General features: G+C 41.9%; 1 pseudogene across 1 annotated transcript in view; it reads right to left on the reverse strand.

Moving 5' to 3' along the window:
- Positions 1 to 2,639: 2,639 nt before the first annotated feature.
- LOC311237111 (tyrosine-protein kinase JAK2-like) overlaps positions 2,640 to 18,283 on the reverse strand; it is an 81,036-nt pseudogene continuing 65,392 nt past the window's right edge. The window contains exons 14-23 of the transcript XR_014621083.1: positions 18,052 to 18,190; positions 16,446 to 16,597; positions 13,834 to 13,984; positions 13,276 to 13,408; positions 12,787 to 12,975; positions 11,946 to 12,091; positions 8,878 to 9,049; positions 8,508 to 8,625; positions 8,096 to 8,212; positions 2,640 to 6,193 (exon numbers count right to left, since the gene is read on the reverse strand). The product of XR_014621083.1 is annotated as a tyrosine-protein kinase JAK2-like (transcript). The remainder of the gene's footprint in view (positions 6,194 to 8,095; positions 8,213 to 8,507; positions 8,626 to 8,877; positions 9,050 to 11,945; positions 12,092 to 12,786; positions 12,976 to 13,275; positions 13,409 to 13,833; positions 13,985 to 16,445; positions 16,598 to 18,051; positions 18,191 to 18,283) is intronic.

Below are 18,283 nucleotides of genomic sequence, written 5' to 3' on the forward strand. Positions count from 1 at the left end.
TATTGTACTCTTTTATTACCATATCTAACTTACTGTATAGAAACTTGGGGAAACACATACAAAACGAATCTGAATCCTATTATCATCTTACAGAAAAAGGCAATAAGGGTTGTGAACAATGTTAGTTATCTCCATCCTACAAACAGTTTTTTTTAACTAAGGGCATTAAAGTTCCTCGACTTAGTTGACCTTAAAACAGCAGAGATAGTTTTTAAAGCTAGAAGTTATCAACTGCCATGTAACTTACAAATTTTGTTTAAAGAACGAGAGGAGACATATAATTTAACCCTTTAATCGCCAACAACGCTGGGCAGCGTCTTTCCCCGCCATGCTCATTCTGCCAAAGACGCTGGGCAGCGTTTTTTATATCAATATTTCAAAAATCTGTGATCGAAATCATATTTCTCCCCCGGAGACATGATATGTACTGTTGAGCCCCTCTCAACTCTCCAACGGTTCAAGAGCGCCATCTGGTGGCCGATCGGCGGATCGCCCAAACAGGAAGTGATGCGGATGAAGTGGTGCTCACCCATATTTCGTCCGGGCACTCGCTATCGTTAGAGGGACTCCATCTTGACACACTGCACGTCGATCGGTTGCAAATAACTCGATAAACAACATGATTTGGACGTATATACTATTATACAACCTGGAAATGGATCGGATATTTCTACATCCCATAATAGGAATATTTCAGTTCCACGCTCATCGTGCAACGGCGCGAGGAAGATACGGTAAGATCCAGCGTTATTTTTCAATGTGTTCGATACTAACTGCTCTAATGATCATATCACCCACACTAGATGAATGATATAACATTGGCCACGGAATTATAAACGACCCCCCGCCCATCCGGTCAACATCAGATCATACTTAGTAACTCCTAGAAGCACGTCGAGTTGACATTTTTTATCTGGCACCGATCGCTATCAAACTGTATTTCATCATCAATATAATGCATTTAGGGCTATAAATCAAGTTCTGGAGAAAGCTGCAGAAAACGATAAAAACATACTTATACTTTAGACCGTATTTTAGTATGAATATGTGAATGAAAAAGTATAACGTTGCTACACCCTGAACAATAGATATAGGACGTTGAATGGGCCATAGTAATGTCAATTTAGCAATACAATTTAAAAAGTTATAGCCCTGCAAAGAAGGGGAACTTCTCCATGTTAAATAGGGCTGGCGAGGGATGGTAAATTATTAATTTAACCCTGGCGATCAAAGTGTTAAGAAGAACACTCAATTTGAAACAGCCTAGAGCTCGAACCACACTTAAAAGTATGTCTGCGTCAGTTAAAGGAGTGAAACTCTGGAACAATATACCGGATGAAATAAAAAACAGCAGGAGTATTTTTAAGTTTAAAAATATGTTTAAAAACAGGGTTCTAGAATCTTATGGTAAAATTTAACCTACAATCTGTTTTTCTCTACCATGAAACTCTGGTATTGCAGATGAATTTTTGATTTTCCTATGTTGGCTTATGTTCTTTTCAGGAACGGTTTTTGTTGATTGTTGATTTTTTGTTTGTTTGTTTTATCTTGCAAACTTCAGCGTACTGTTATGAACCTCAAATAAAACTGTTGTGGCACTAGCAATGCTACTCTCTCCACCTTCAAAAAGAAAAAAGCAAGAGCACAACATATTTTTCTATTTACTATTATAATACAGTTAACCACTCTCTCCACCTATTTAAACAGAGCAAGAGCACAATAACATATTCACTTTACTGATGCACTACCCATCAACAGTTAAAATATCCCTTTACACAAACATTAAATAACAGACCTTTCATTACAATACTATAATAACAGTAGCCACTGCCAGAATAGTGACACATGTATCGTGTGTGGTGAGCACACGCATGCATGCACAACGAAGACAGAAGATTGCTTTGTCTCAATCATTTAACTATAAAATGAGCTCAAAGTATGAGCTCACTGACTGAAATTTCCAACAAAAAGCATCAATTGTCAAATAATATTGATCACATTAACACATTCCCGCCCAAGCACGGAGATCTCTGTGTTTCGATTCCACCCGTTGTGGACAGAGGCACGGATATATCCGTGGGAAGTTGTTATTGCTTTTATTCCATTTTAATAACCTATTCAAGGTCGCCGAGCGGCACTGCAGATTTACCCTACCCTATGAATTCGAGAAGGTGCAATACCGGCCAGATCCTCTTAGGGGCGCTATCGCGATAATGCAGTGTGCCCTGTGGCTGAACGGATCAGTATTTTTTATTTATTTTTTTACTTTCAATGGAGATTTCAGTAGCAGGATTCTGGATGTGCAGCATGTAGCTTGGATTACGTTTCGGATTGCAGATTTCACCATGCAATAAGGGGATTTATCATCAGCCAATGGACATATCGATCTACCAGATGGCGATCGATAACGGGGAAATGCTCGGGGGGATCAGCCCGGACCACGGTAAGATCTTTTTCATGTAAATTACAGCCCGATCGGGCATTGTTTTGATAGCCATCCAGGCGTTCGGCCTATGTGGCTAGTTAGACGAACACGGTTATTGGTAATCAATAATAATAAACGATGTCCCCCGCCCCCCCCCCCCCTTTCATGCATACATGCATATGCAGTTTGAGTTATTTCTGTAGCATCTGTAAAACGGAAATGCCATTGGATATAACGTTAGCAGCTATTAGCCCTATATCTAGCCTTCCAGAAAATATACTAGTCCCAAATCCCGTATAACGCTTATATTCACGGCGCTATAAAATGAGAACCTATTGATGATTTATTTTTTCTTTAAGCCATTTTGAAGAAACGGTTTATGGACTCAATTGACAATGAGAATGGACAGATAGCAATACTATAAAGTATAGATTTAGCTGTACAAACAGCCCCACGTTTGTTTACATTCCCTGGTCCTCTTGACATTAATTAGACTCAGCCCAATGGCCCTGAATGTGTTAACTAGAGTAGATGTTTTTGAGGAAATTAGAAAGGGAACAACAACTTGTGTCTGATCAGATTCTTATTTTTTTGATAACTTTGCAGTGATTATGTTTGTAGCCAATATATGTGGCAAAGGTGTGTAATCTTTGAATTATCTTGGAATTTTTTTGACTTTCTCTTTCATAAATTGTTTATTCAACTTCAGCCCCGATCATAACCACCACATATTGTTTTTTCTAATGTCAGATTTAACAACTCCTTTCAGAAAAGTGGGAGTATTTCATTTTTAATCTGAAGTTGAATAAAATATTTATGGAAAAGAAAGTGGGAAATTATTTCAACATATAATCTTTTTATGGCGTTTTTCAATTTAGTCCCCTAATATGGTAAGAGTATAACACTTTAGTTTTCAGACACAAGGGTTAAATTATTTATTTGTTTCTTGGCAGATTTAACATTCGGCTTTTGACAGGGGAGATGATGCATTGCATGGTAAGCTAAGTTAGCTAACATCCACATGTTTATTTTTATCACTGACTAACCTGCTGGTTCCTTAACCTTGGTGCAAGAAAACATTTGATAAATGTTGCCGGATTTAGCAGCATCTCCTGTAAGGGCATTTCTTTTTCTTTGTTTTATCCCTCTCTCCTCCACCCTTTCTCTTTCTTCCACTGTCCATCTTGACATCAACGTTAATTGACTTTCGCTCTACTGTATCTCTCCCAAGGCCCTCACTACCTGGCTCACTGCCTGGCTGTTATTCTGCATCTGAGTGCCATCTGCCATTCCATTCGCCGCCTCCGCTGTCAATCAGTTGTATCGTCTGGTCCCGCCTCCACCAATCACAAGCGGCAGCACGGCTCCATGTGTGTGTGTGTGTCCGCGAGAGGGAGAGAGTCAGATAATTCTCCAACTCTGTCACAGACAGTGAAATCCTGGTTGTTCCCCACCCACCTAGGTTATCTAACTATCGCGCCGCCACCGCCACAACTAGAAACAATGGCCTGGCAAAAAAAAAATTATAATAATAAAACGTTTTTTTTTTTTATATAATTTTTTTAATTTTGTATCTGTGCAGGCCAGGCCACCGGGAAAACTCCTGGTGCTCCCGATGGCCAGTCCGGGCCTGGCTATGGTGTAGGACTGTGTTGCACTCTGCCTGAGACCGCAACGGTGCGATGCTGCACCCTAACGCCTTGCGGCCGCTATTGCACTCCTTTTGAAACGATGTGGTTTCTTTTCTCTACCGAGCTGCGGCGTGGGGGCGGGTTCTAAACACTCCGGCAAGACAAGCAGTCACCGCGGATCCTCGACGAGTTCATCCGCCCGCCCGTCCCTGTGCAATGCTGGATAACGTGGGACAGACTACCGCGACCAGTATTTGGAATGGCGATCAGATAATTGGATTATTCTCATTTACAAGGTAAGGACTCAATATTATCAATATTGCGTTGATCCGATACTTATTTTCCCGCGATTGCAGCCTGTGTGTGTGTGGCGTGGGCTGCGATAGACGCACGGAGGGACGGTTTCCCCCCGTCCCCTTTCGTGCATGTATGATGACAAATAATACCGATAATCTAGCGTTGATTTCAGGATGATTCGATAATCAGGCAAAAAATGGCAACGTGATAAGTGGATTTCACTAAAGGGCTTTTTGACGGAGTTCCCTGGGATTACACAGGAGCACTCTACAACTATACTCATATTCACCACGGTATAAAACGGAAATGTATAGATGAAAAGATTGTGTTTTTTGCACGTTGACCGGAAGAAACCCACTGACAATCGACAGCGTTATTAGATCCATAGCTATAATATAAAATATAGGTTTAGCTCTACAAACAAGGTGAGCGCTTACATGGGGTTAATGGGTGGCAAGGCCTATGCACTTCCCGGAAGGGGCGTGGCAGACAATGTGTTAATCAGCTCACATATTTTACATTACCCCTGAATATTTTACTGTGCATAGCTTAATTTTTGACATTTGCTTTGTTTACCTTTTTTTATTTGAATGTTATGGTGATAAACCTTAAAATGATCCGTCTCTGCCTGTGCACTTTCCTTGTTTACGTTCACAAATTCACTTCTTGCCGTAGAGACTTTATGGTCCAATGCAAGCATTGATTCCTTTAAGAGGCAACATTTTGACCAAGAGATACATTAAGGTAGTTTTATCACTATACCGGTATGGTCCTTTAAGGTTTTGAGGGTGTTTCCTGATATTCTCTGAGGGTTAAAGGTCAGGAGATTTGTTGTAAAGCCTGTTGAGACATTATTGTGATGCTGACTTCAAAAAGGATAGAGATAAAGGGCAACATGAGAGCATAATTTCTCTCACATGTCCAACTTGCCCCTCAGAGAGCAGTCTCTCCAGACGGCCTAAATGTCCTTTTCAAAGACAGTGGTGATCTCACATGCCTCTCTGCGTTTTTTTTTTACCCTAGTGTCCTTTCCAGCACAGTTCCATAAAAGCAAGTACAAGAGTGTACCCCTGGGCATCACTAGTAAGCCAGTACGTACAACTTCAGTCAATACTAGCTACTGTAGATGTGTAACCATGCCAGAGCAGTACAGTTTGACTTGGTTCAGAGATGTGATTTGACGTGCGACAGTCTGGTCTCCAGGGCAGAGGGATTCCCGAATACACTGGTCTCTTCATGTTTTATAATGTACCAAAACACAATTGATTGCTAGAGTAGAAATAGAACAAGACAAAATAAAACTCCAGAAGATGGTTGGTTGTATGCTGAAGTGTCTGGCAGGGCAGACAATCTTTCCATGTTCCACTCAAACATGTCGCTTTCTGCTGGTACCGGTGTTAATGTCCCACCTGGCAGGTTTTTACCATTGTCTCTTTGGCCAGTTTCATGCAACAGTTATGTGCTACACAAGTTAGGACAATGCCTACTGTCTGCAGGTGTCCATTAGATGATTACAGGTAAGATGGTAGTATGATTTGGTGTTGTTGGGGGAAGATAAGAAGTGGGGTCAGTTGATGAGGGGATCCCACAATCCTCCCACGAGTCCAGGGTATAATTACTGCATGCCGATAGGTGGACATACTCCATTATGCTCCCAGGAAGACGCGGGCACGACTGCAGATACCCAGGAATACTCAGTCTCTGTGGGCTAAGTGTTTGTAGCCGCTGGGCCTCAGCCCTCCTTGCTGTCCCGGATGATGTCTACGCTGTAGGCTAGTTTCTTGAAGGAGGGCCGCAGCATGGGCTCGCTGGTCCAGCACTCTGCCATCATCTTCTGGATCTGAAGGAGACGTTGGAGAGAGAGAGAGAGAGAGGAGCAGGTGTTAAGAAGAGGAGAAAAAACACAACAGCGGAAAACTGGAATATGTAGAACCGGGGCGGGTTGATCTACCGGCACGGCTGCTTATCTATTGCGCTTTTATAGCACTAGTGCGAACGTTACTCAAAACGCTTTACAATGGAATCAATGTGTTTTTTCATTATGGGTGGAGCTAGTGGGATATAACATTTTAACCCTTAACCTTCTGTAGTGTGGTAGTGAAAGGGTTAACCCTTTGTCGTGTGGCGGCAGTGAAAGGGTTAACATTCTGTATTGTTGCAGTGGAAGGGTTAACCCTTTGGTAGTGTGGTAGTGAAAGGGTTAAGTTTTCCTTTTAGGTGATTCCGAATACCATTCTGACTGAACAATAATAGAGGTCACACCATTCATTTGGGGTCGTTGAAAAATCGAAAGAAAAAGAAAATCCTTCAATATGTGAAAACGGCTTTGACGTCTTTGCTTTGACTTCTGGTATGTTACATAATGGCTCTTGATATCATATTTTATTACTAGGTAAATTCTCTGATACTGGTGTTAGCCTGGCATTACCAGACATGTCTGTGTTTTAGCGCTGTGCCAGCGCAGGAGAAATGGCTGAACCCATCATCATTGCACACTAGGAAATAAAATATTACTATATAATAATAATAATAAAAATATTACTGTATATACTGTATATATATATATATATGTATCCACATCTGTCTGAATATACCTTTATATATTCCTGTTTACATACAGTACATGTATATACTATATCTATATCTGTATATATGAAATGTTTCCCGTCTGAAGCCAGGAAGAGAATTGTGCAGAGTTCCTTTCTGCCTGTATTAGACTATGGCGATGTAATCTATATGCATGCTCCTTCCTCCCTGCTTAAAAAGTTGGATTCTGCGTACCATACTGCCATACGTTTTGTAACGGGTGCAGGCTCTCGCACCCACCACTGCACTTTGTATCAGTCATTAGGATGGTCCTCTCTGTACCAAAGAAGACAATCACACATGTTGATTTTTATCCTTAAGTCATTGCTAGGTAAGCTGCCCTTATATATCTCCAGACTTCTGTCCTTTTATACTTGCTTTTTTAATACCAGACGAGCAGCAAATGGGATGCTGTTAAATGTTCCTTTGATGCAGTCAGAGCTTGGTAAAGCTGCATTCTCCCACTATGCTCCCTTTTTATGGAATACGCTGCAAGTGAAACTTTGTCTACAGGCACTTCCTACTGTGAATGCTTTTAAAGGTATGCTACGATTAGCCCTTTATGAAACATGTAACTGTTTTACCTGATGCTATTGTTGATGTGATTATGCTCCTTGCCACTGCACAAATGACCCTCTGTATTTATATTTGAATTGTATGTTTTTTGTTTAATGCCCTGTTTTATGTTGAAACTTGTTGTGTGCTGTGTTGGTCAGGACTCCCTGGAAGAAGAGATCTTGTATCTCAATGGGACATTCCTGGATAAATAAAGGATAAAAAAAAAAGAAAAGAAAAAAGAAAAAGAAAAATATATATATCCCTTACCTGAGAGTTATGTGTTATTAGTGTGTCCTAACCTCCTGCGATTAGCCTTGAGGTGAGAGTTACACTTTGTGTGTTGAGAGTTCAGCCTTGAGGTGAGAGTTACACTTTGTGTGTTGAGAGTTCAGCCTTGAGGTGAGAGTTACACTTTGTGTGTTGAGAGTTCAGCCTTGAGGTGAGAGTTACACTTTGTGTGTTGAGAGTTCAGCCTTGAGGTGAGAGTTACACTTTGTGTGTTGAGAGTTCAGCCTTGAGGTGAGAGTTACACTTTGTGTGTTGAGAGTTCAGCCTTGAGGTGAGAGTTACAGTATGTGTGTTGAGAGTTTATCCTGACCTCCTGAGGGCAGCCTTTGGGTGCAGGCAGCCTGTAGCCCTGTTTCAGCAGCAGGTCTACCAGGTGGTAAACGATCATCTGGCCCTGCTTGTCACTCCCCATCTGGTCCATAAACACCTGGAGAACACAAACACAGTGTGGTGTGCATGCAGGTCCAACCCACATACAAGGTTCAATATTATTAGTTTCAATCGTTTTACTGTCTTAAGTTTCATTTTTACTTTTATTGTCTGATGTGAACATAGTATAGTCCTTGTCGACTGTTCAAGAGGAAGCTAGAGATGAAGGAATCAAGACAGAGTGAGACAAGACTGATTGAAAAGAGAAAGAGGACAGATGGAAAAATGTAATGAGAGGAGAGGAGAGAGAGAGAGAGAGAGAGAGAGAGAGAGAGAGAGAGAGAGAGTGTTACCGCTGGCGGGCTGCAGTTCTTGTCACTGTGTGTGAAGAGCTCATAGAGGACCACACCAAAACTCCAAATGTCTGAAGCCACAGAGAATCTGCTCTCTGTCAGAGACTCTGGAGCATACCTAGAATAATAAATATACTTGGATAAATAAATAAATAGATTACTACTACTACTACTAATAATAATACTCTGTCAGAGACTCTGGAGCATACCTAGAATAATAAATACATAAATACATGAATTACTACTACTACTACTACTACTACTACTACTATACTACTACTACTACTACTACTACTACTACTACTACTACTACTACTACTCTACTACTACTACTACTAATAATAATAATAATGAAAAATTTCCTCCTCACCAGAAGATGGGGCTCTCTCCAGGCTCTTTGACAGTGTAGTACTCTTTGTCCTGTGGCAGGACTTGGTCAGACCGAAGTCGCCGATCTTCACCCTCATTTCACTCTCCACCAAGATGTTTCTGGTAGCCAGGTCTCTGTGGATGTAACGCTTAGTGGCCAAGTAGTCCATACCCTGAGGGAATGAGAGAGACATACAGAGAGAGAGAGAGGGAGAGAGAGGGGGGGGGCAGAGTGAACAAGAGGGAGTGAGAGAGACATAGAGAGAGAGGGCAGAGTGAACAAGAGGGGAGAGAGAGATAGAGAGAGGGGGTCAGAGTGAACAAGAGGGAGTGAGAGAGAGACATAGAGAGAGAGGGGCAGAGTGAACAAGAGAGGGAGAGGGAGAGAGAGAGAGAGAGAGAGAGAGAGAGAAGAGAGAGAGAGAGAGGGGGGGGGGCAGAGTGAACAAGAGGGAGTGAGAGAGAGCCATGGAGAGAGAGAGGGGCAGAGTGAACAAGGGAGGGAGGAGAGAGAGATAGAGAGAGAGGGGGCAGAGTGAACAAGAGGGAGAGAAGAGAGAAAGGGTGAGAGATAGAGAGGGGGCAGAGTGAACAAGAGGGAGTGAGAGAGAGACAGAGAGAGAGGGGCAGAGTGAACAAGAGAGGGAGAGGGAGAGAGAGAGAGAGAGAGAGAGAGAGAGAGAGAGAGAGAGAGAGAGAGAGAGAGAGAGAGAGAGAGAGAGAGAGAGAGAGAGAGGGGGGGCAGAGTGAACAAGAGGAGTGAGAGAGAGCCATGGAGAGAGAGAGGGGCAGAGTGAACAAGAGAGGGAAGAGAGAGAGAGAGAGAGGATAGAGAGAGAGAGAGAGGGGGGGCAGAGTGAACAAGAGGAGAGAAGAGAAAAAGAGAGTGAGAGATAGAGAGGGGGGCAGAGTGAACAGAGAGAGAGAGAGATAGGGGGGCAGAGGTGAACAAGAGGAGAGGAGAGAGAGAGAGAGAGAGAGAGGGGGGCAGAGTGAACAAGAGGGAGAGAAGAGAGAGAGGACAGAGTGAACAAGAGGGGAGAGAGAGAGAGAGAGGGGGACAGAGTGAACAAGAGGGAGAGAAAAGAGAGAGAGAGAGAGAGGAGAGAGAGAGAGAGAGAGAGAGAGAGAGAGAGAGAGAGAGAGAGAGAGAGAGAGAGAGAGGGAGGGGGCAGAGAGAGAGATATAGTGTATATACTGTACACATTCATAAAAGTTTGTTTGTTTTGTTGTGCTGCTTTGTATTATGGCCCATTATATAATCAACATGGTTTGTGATCCACTGCTATGATGCATCACATAAAAGCTTGTTTTTTCATGCTTGCTTCTGCAACAACTACCATTAATTCATGAGTGCCAAAACGAGATATTCCCACGGACCTTCCTGGCACCTCTGATTAAGTTAGAATTGAAATGACGATCGAATCCCAACAGGTGGCGTATCGCTTACCTTTTGAACTGGGCTAGTTAGTGTGGGAGTGTCTAGCACTCAAAGCACAGAGAGCGAGGAGCAGTGAGCTATGGCGATCGCAACTTGTGGAGACTATTAGAAGAGGACAAAACGATCACACTTATGGATGATAACATGCGTTTTCACCAGACTACATTGGACTCAGCACTTCTGGTAAATCATAAAATACTATAGTCAAACCGGCCGAGGAGGTAACATTATTGTCGCCGAGTTGAGAGCTCCCCAGACTACAGCAAACTAACGTTCGGCAATGGCGATCACCTAGAGCGAACTATTGGAGATTATTATGAAGAGGAAGAGGACAAACGGGTGACGATCCATCCATAACATAAGGTGCGTTTTCACCAGACTATGTTGGATTCTAGTATTTTCGAACAGGCTGTTTGGATGTACGTTCCTGGATGTAACGTGACGTTACCCTGGCGCTGCTAATGTGCCAACTAACATTATATTTATTGATCCTGTTCTGACTAAGACACTTGGAACAAGAGTAGACAGGGTTTTGGTAGACCTGCTGACAAAAGGTACCGTCTATTTTACCGAACCCCATCATAAAACATGCCTTTGTAATTATCCCAGCGTAAAAAAAAACGCCATACTATTGTCTCCATAGCATAATATAGATAACATGATGGGTCTGCAAACATCGTGAAAATGTCAAAAAGCTGTCTCCAGGAGTAAAGATGGAAAAACACTGTGGCAGTCAAAGAGTTAAGGTAGATGATCAGGCCAGCAGAAAAATAACATAGAAAAGGAAGGAAACTATTGTCTATCTACAAATAAATGGAAGTTAGTTTTGAGGGTTAATGTTTTTGTTCTAAAATTTTGTGCTCTAGCACTTGCTGGACAAAGCAGCCAGCAAAGCACTTCTACCGCTGAAATGTTATGTTACATGAGTGAGTGAGTGAGGGTGTGGGTTTTATTAAATCAACTTCTTTAATGAATAATAACTAATCAGTTTTAATACTATAATATTAGTGTAGCCTAATCTTATCTGCAACTGTGAAGAAAACCCATTGGTTTAAACAGAATGAATAGACACATAGTTTTTTTTAAATTTTTCTTTTTTATAAACAATTTTTTATTCAAATGTTGAATGTTTTATTTTTATTATTATCCTTTTCTCCCTCCTTTTCTGATTTTCTCCCATCCCACTGTTAGTCGTTATGCCAATTCCCAACCCCTTCCTGGTGTTGCGCACCCCCCCCTACTGTGGTCCGGGAGGCAGAGACTGTCACATGCTTTCCTCCGACACATGTGCAGCCAGCCGGCAGCCAGCCTGGCAGCGCAGATTCTCACCGGGAGAGTGTAACGTGTGGAAGGTCACACTACCTTTCTCCCAGATCCTACCCTCGCTGTGCAGGCGCCCCGACCGAACTGTAGGGGTCGCTGTCCACAACGGCCAGGACCCACCCATGGCTTCCCTCCCCCTAACTCAGCCAAACGAGTTAGTATAGCGATCAGCCCAAGCCAAGGCAATGCTGACTCTCCGGAGTCGAGACCGCAAATTTGAATGTTGATTTAGAATTCGAAGCCAACGTAACGAACGAGTCTGAACGTTCGAACGTTTGGGCTCAGCCCTACTAGCCACATGGTACCTTGCATATCTGTGAGGCGTAGTGTAGCAGCTTCTTGGAGTCGAAGCGTCTCTGTTCTTGATGAGGTAGTCTCTCAACTGCCCAAGGAATAGTACTCATGAACAGACGCAGGTTCCTACGTCTGGAGCCGACACAGAGAGAGTGAGCTACAGAGGGAAAGTACTACACAGTACCATAATGTACTTTAATGTATGAGAGTAGTATTTACTAGCGCTGTAACAGACTCCTTTAACGTATGGAAAACACTATTTTACCAGCGCTGTAACAGACTCCTTAACGTATGGAAACACTATTTACCAGCGGCTGTACAGACTCCCTTTAATGTATGGACACACTATTTTACCAGAGCTGTAACAAACTCCCTTTAACGTATGGAAAAACTATTTTACCAGCGCTGTAACAGACTACATTTAACATATGGAAACACTATTTACCAGCGCTGTAACAGACTCCGTTTAACGTATGGAAAAACTATTTTACCAGCGCTGTAACAGACTACATTTAACATGGAAACACTATTTTACCAGAGCTGTAACAAACTCCCTTTACGTATGGAACACTATTTTACCAGCGCTGTAACAGACTCCCTTTAACGTATGGAAACACTATTTTACCAGCGCTGTAACAAACTCCCTTTACGTATGGAAACACTATTTTACCAGCGCTGTAACAACCCCTTTAACGTATGGAAACACTATTTTACCAGAGCTGTAACAAACTCCCCTTTAACGTATGGAAACACTATTTTACCAGCGCTGTAACAGACTCCCTTTAACATATGGAAACACTATTTTACCAGAGCTGTAACAGACTACATTTACGTATGGAAATACTATTTTACCAGCGCTGTAGCAGACTCCCTTGTATCGGACAATGTTTCCGTGCTGAGGGATTTCAGGGATCTCGATCTCTCGTTCAAAGTCGCGGTGGCTCTTCTGTGCTGTGCTGTAGCTTCTTCACCCGCCACAACATCGCCTGTGTTGTCCTGCAGAGGGTCGTACCTGTACATCTCCACACTGCCACAGTTACCCTGGAAAAGAGAGAGACAGAGAGAGAGAAGAAGAGAAGAGAGAAGGGGAGACAGACAAAAGAGAATACTTCTAGCTCACTGTCCCATTACTTAAAAGTTTGACTGTAGTACTTTCTTTAACTTTTTCTGTCATCGCTAATGTGCGTATATGTGTGTTGTGTGTGTATGTATGTATGTATGTATGTATGTATGTATGTATGTATGTAGTATGTATTGTATGTGTATGTATGTGTGTATGTATGTTGTGTGTGTGTGTGTGTGTGTGTGTGTGTGTGTGTGTGTGTATCTGAAGTGTCTCACTTGCCCAGTAGTTTGAGGAAGATGAGATGTCTCTCTTCAAACTGAGCAGGTTCCTGACTCTCGAAGGTCCAGGGGAAGCCCAGAGCTCTGGTCCTAGTGGGCACCATGTCACTCTCCGCCAGCAACTCATAGTCTGACACACAGCAACACATACAGTACAGGTCAGAACTGACACACAACAACACATACAGGTCAGATCTGGGTGTGTATTGTGAGGCTGAACTATAGAGGCCTTGCATAGAATGTTTTTGAAGTTCTATTTCTTACAAGATGGCTGCCTCTAACCATTGGTAACCACTTTCAAGAAGAAAATGCCTAATTTCTGTGCAGTGGTAAAGTAGGTAAGACATTGGAAAAGGATGATATTATTGTCCCACTGTAACATGTTTACGAGATCCAGTAATAAAACACTATTTTCTACTATATTTCACAAATATATCAACATAGAGCAACTGTTGTTTCTTCCAAGATGGAGTGGGAAATGAGCATTTCAAACCTGCTGTGCAAAGCCTCTATTTATGTCTTATATTTATGAAAGATGGCTGAGCATCTGTGTACCTGGTGTGAACAGACTGTTGAGGTCTCTGATGATCGCTCTGAAGGAGGGTCTGTGTGACGCCTCGTAGTCCATACAGCTGTTGATGAGGTTGGCCAGTTCTGTCCATTTAGGAGCCGGCAGCTGGTGGCGGTCTTCATAGAACAGGTACTTCTACACAGAGGGAGAGACCAGGGCCCTCATTCATCAATAGTGTGCGTAGAACATTTCTATTTCCACACGTAAGCACGGAATGTAGAACTAGTGTACGCACAGGGAAGTCGGGATTCATCACACGGTGCGTACGCAGGCTCTATGCCCCTCCGTGTTGATGAATACCACTTTGTTCTACCGTCAATGCTCGTGCATGATTATCCATATATGGTCATGAAAATGAGGAAACACCCCCCATGGGATGTGAAATAATGGACTGACCCGAGCGGAACCCTGAGAAACTCCACGAAGATTGTTCACTGCTGTCGAACCAAGAAGACACTATCGCGTATTATGGGATAAATAATAAAAGGCGGACTTGTAAACGGTGATGTCAGATATCAACGGCTCCCTAAGACCATTGCTGCAATTCTGCCTGGACAGCTCAAAATACTAATAAAGACCGTTCGTTGACCACTGTTTGGCGTTGGTTGTGTGTCATTATAACCGTGCTGTAATATGAATGCCTTTATTAGTTGTGTTCGGTTGGCTATATGATTTTTAGAGGCATCTATTTTGTTGTCGGCTAATAAAGACCGCGCTGGAATATGACTGCCTTTTCCCGTGTTGTTTGATTGATACCCAGGGATTAAAGTTCTCCTCAATTCTATTCCAAATCGCGATGGATCTCCCGTCAATTTTCTACCTGCTGCATATGATTTCTAGAGGCATACTACAATCTATTTTGATGTCAGTATTGGGTAGCCTATATAAACAATAATAGAGAGCATATACAAGAACAATGAATCTCACTGCATGTATGATGTAGGCATGCCTTTCAATACATGAACTTGAATTCCATCATGTTTGTGTGCGGGACTCACAAGGCTGTTGTCACAATGGGTGGTACCGGTACAGTAATAATTACAGTCCACACAATATCACGATCCATGCCATAGCCTATGTTCTATTAGGACATGATCTGTGACGACAAATGTTCTAGAATGTTTGATTAAGATATCATACTCTGACAGCATGCATATGAGCAACAAAAACGCGAACTTGAATCCCATCATATACATAGTCTGTCCACTATCTGCATGGTGTCATTGCAATGCGTTTTCTATTCTTTCTTATACAGTAAAAAGGGGGAAGAACACTATATTCATATGACTTATTCTGCTTACAGCTTCGAAATTCCACTTGTTTCGTTTAACGTAAAGCCTTTTAAATATAATCAAAACGTTCCCGTGTTTCGGCAGTCTGTGCGCAAAATAATAACGAGTTGAGCTTTATGATTTATGATGAATTGAAAATGGGGGACCCTGATGTAAACAAGACGAAAGTTGGTCTGCATCCCCAATTAACAATTGTATGTACTGAGCTGTACTGTACTGTACCCATTCTGCAATCTGTTAATAAACTTTTCAATCAATCAATCAATCAAGCTACGCGGAGCGCAGTCAGTCAGTAGCCTACACCCCGTATATTCCGATAACGCTATATAAACCATGCTGCATTCATTCTGAGAGAAAGATCTATTATTCCAAATGCTATTTATAGGGTTTTGACCATAATTACACTACTGTTGCTATTTTACAATGAACTATAATGAACTACGGTTCGTACAGAACATGCCAGTGTTATTATGCACAGAAGCTCATTTCCTTGTTGTAATAATATATTCTACCACTGGGCGTCAGGTAAGTGTGGTCTGACCTGTGCGTAGATGTAAGCACGGAGTCAAGTTCAAATCGAAATTGATGAATCCCACTCTTTGCTTAGAAATGATCGTACGCACAGGGTAAGCACAGATCTGTGCGTAGAACACGTTGATGAATGAGGGCCCTGGACAAGCAACGGTTAGGGCTTAGGCCAGCAGGGAACCCACCAGCAAAGAATTAAATGAAAAGTCCCAGGATTTAAAAGTGGATAGGACAAATAGGACAAATAACCTAGTAGAATTAACTCCATGATAGGATTCTAAAACGAAACAAATAACCTAGTAGCTAGTAGAATTACCTCCATGATAGGATTCTAAAACTATACAAATAACCTAGTAGCTAGTAGAATTAACTCTGTGATAGGATTCTAAAACTATACAAATAACCTAGTAGCTAGTAGAATTACCTCCGTGATAGGATTCTAAAACTATACAAATAACCTAGTAGCTAGTAGAATTACCTCCATGATAGGATTCTAAAACTATACAAATAACCTAGTAGCTAGTAGAATTACCTCCCTGATAGGATTCTAAAACTATTGCTACTTCTTCTGGGGAAATTCATTGCATTGTTTTTGTGATGCCATCTAGAAGTCTACATTTTTTTATAATCTCTCTCTCTCTCTCTCTCTCTCTCTCTCTCTCTCTCTCTCTCTCTCTAAAGCAGTCCAGAGTGCTGATAGGTTTACCATGAACCCTAATTGTTTGTGGCCAGACCGCCCCCCCTTTTCTCTCTCTTTATCTCCCTCCCTCCCTCACCTTGGAGCAGTCCAGGGTACTTAGGGGTTTGTCTCCTCCACTGCAGATCTCCCACAGCGTGGTCCCAAAGCCCCACTTGTCGGTGGCCAGGCTCAGCTTGTGGGGGTCTTCCACACACTCAGGGGGGACCCACGGTATACGCTCCACCAGAACTGAGAACAAGGGATGGAAGGAAGGGAGGACGGGATAGAGGGATGAGATGAAGGGGCAGGAGGTAAGGAGAGGATCAATCAATCAATCAATTAATCAAGCAAAATGTACTCACAATATAGTGACATTTTCTAAGAAGGAGCATGCCGTAGTTTTTAAAGCTTGATTGAGGAATCTCACATACTGTAGCAACACTTGTGTTGTCTTATCTATATATATACCTATATATATATATATATATATATATATATATATATATATATATATATATATATATATATATATATACACACACATATACACATATATATTTCATTCATTCATTCATTTCATTTCTGTGTCATGCACACACATTGCCCAACCCTCATGGGTTTATAATAGGGATGCACCGAATGGGAAATTCTTGGCCGAAACCGATACCGAAAATAGGAAACAGTTGGCCGAAAACCGAATGCCGAAAATGATTAATATAAATATATATATAATGTATTTTTATTTTTTTTTAGCTACCTGATTATGGCAAAAGACATGATTATGGCAAAACTTAACTTAAATAATATTAATAATCACTATTATGGGCCCATAAAACATTTATTCAGCACTTTTGAATGCATACATTAATTCCAGACTGACTGCTGAAAGATTGTACAATTTAAACATTTTCTCTTTGCATACAACAAAATGTGCATTAAAGTCAAGTGCATTTTCTTTTCTCTGTAGGATAACTACAACAAAGTGCATTCAGAACAAAGCCAAGGTGCTTTAAAACTGCATAACGATCTGCATAAAGACACACACACAGGACTGTTGTATTTACTACATCTCCCATGACTCTTAGCGGGGGATGACGTAGCTTACGAGAGACGGGTCAAAGAGGAATGGAAGCGTTAGCTAGCTTAACGCTAACGTTAGTACCAAAATGTTTTAACCACGACGGGCATATAGTAATGGCGAGGATATAAAGCATGTTAAAGACGCATTTATTGGATGCGTTGCTCGCGGAGTTTACATAGAAACAGTGCGACTCCCAAGAGGAGTTAGTTATCACAGGCTGCAGAACGCAGGAAGAGCTGCCAAGCTGCTCACGTTACACGTTGCACGTTTTGATTACGTCATCACAACAACACTTTCGGTTACGAACGTTACGCATCCCTGTTCTTTGACATTCAGTGATATATTTTCGGTGCTAAAACCCTTTCGACCAAAAGCCGAAAGAGCCTTTTTAACCATTTTCGGCCGATAATTTTTGGTGGCCGAATTTTCGGTGCATCCCTTTTATAAGACACCAAAAATACTGTTGCAGTGTTCCATTATTATTACATTACATTTCATTTCATTACCTAAATACAGATTACAGCTGGATCTTAAACAAAGTATTCTGCCTTCTCTCCCAAACTTGGCAAATAAAATCTGCTACATATATATATAGCATTTTGGAATGAACCCCTTAATGTACCGTCTCTGGGTAGGACAGTGATACTGATGCCAGGGTCACTCAGCTTGATGAAGGGCAGGCTGCCTGTCTTCCTGTCCTCCTCTCGGATCAACAGGACGTTCTTGGCACACACATTACCGTGGATCAAGTTTTTATCCTCCTGTTCGCACATTGAATGTCAACAAAACAACAACAGCAGGTCAACATACTGTTTACAGTAGGTCCCCATATGACAACAGCAGCAGTATGTTTT

The sequence above is a fragment of the Notolepis coatsorum genome (assembly GCF_963971535.1).
Source record: "Notolepis coatsorum genome assembly, chromosome: 11".
In the NCBI taxonomy this organism is placed as follows: Eukaryota; Metazoa; Chordata; class Actinopteri; order Aulopiformes; family Paralepididae; genus Notolepis; species Notolepis coatsorum.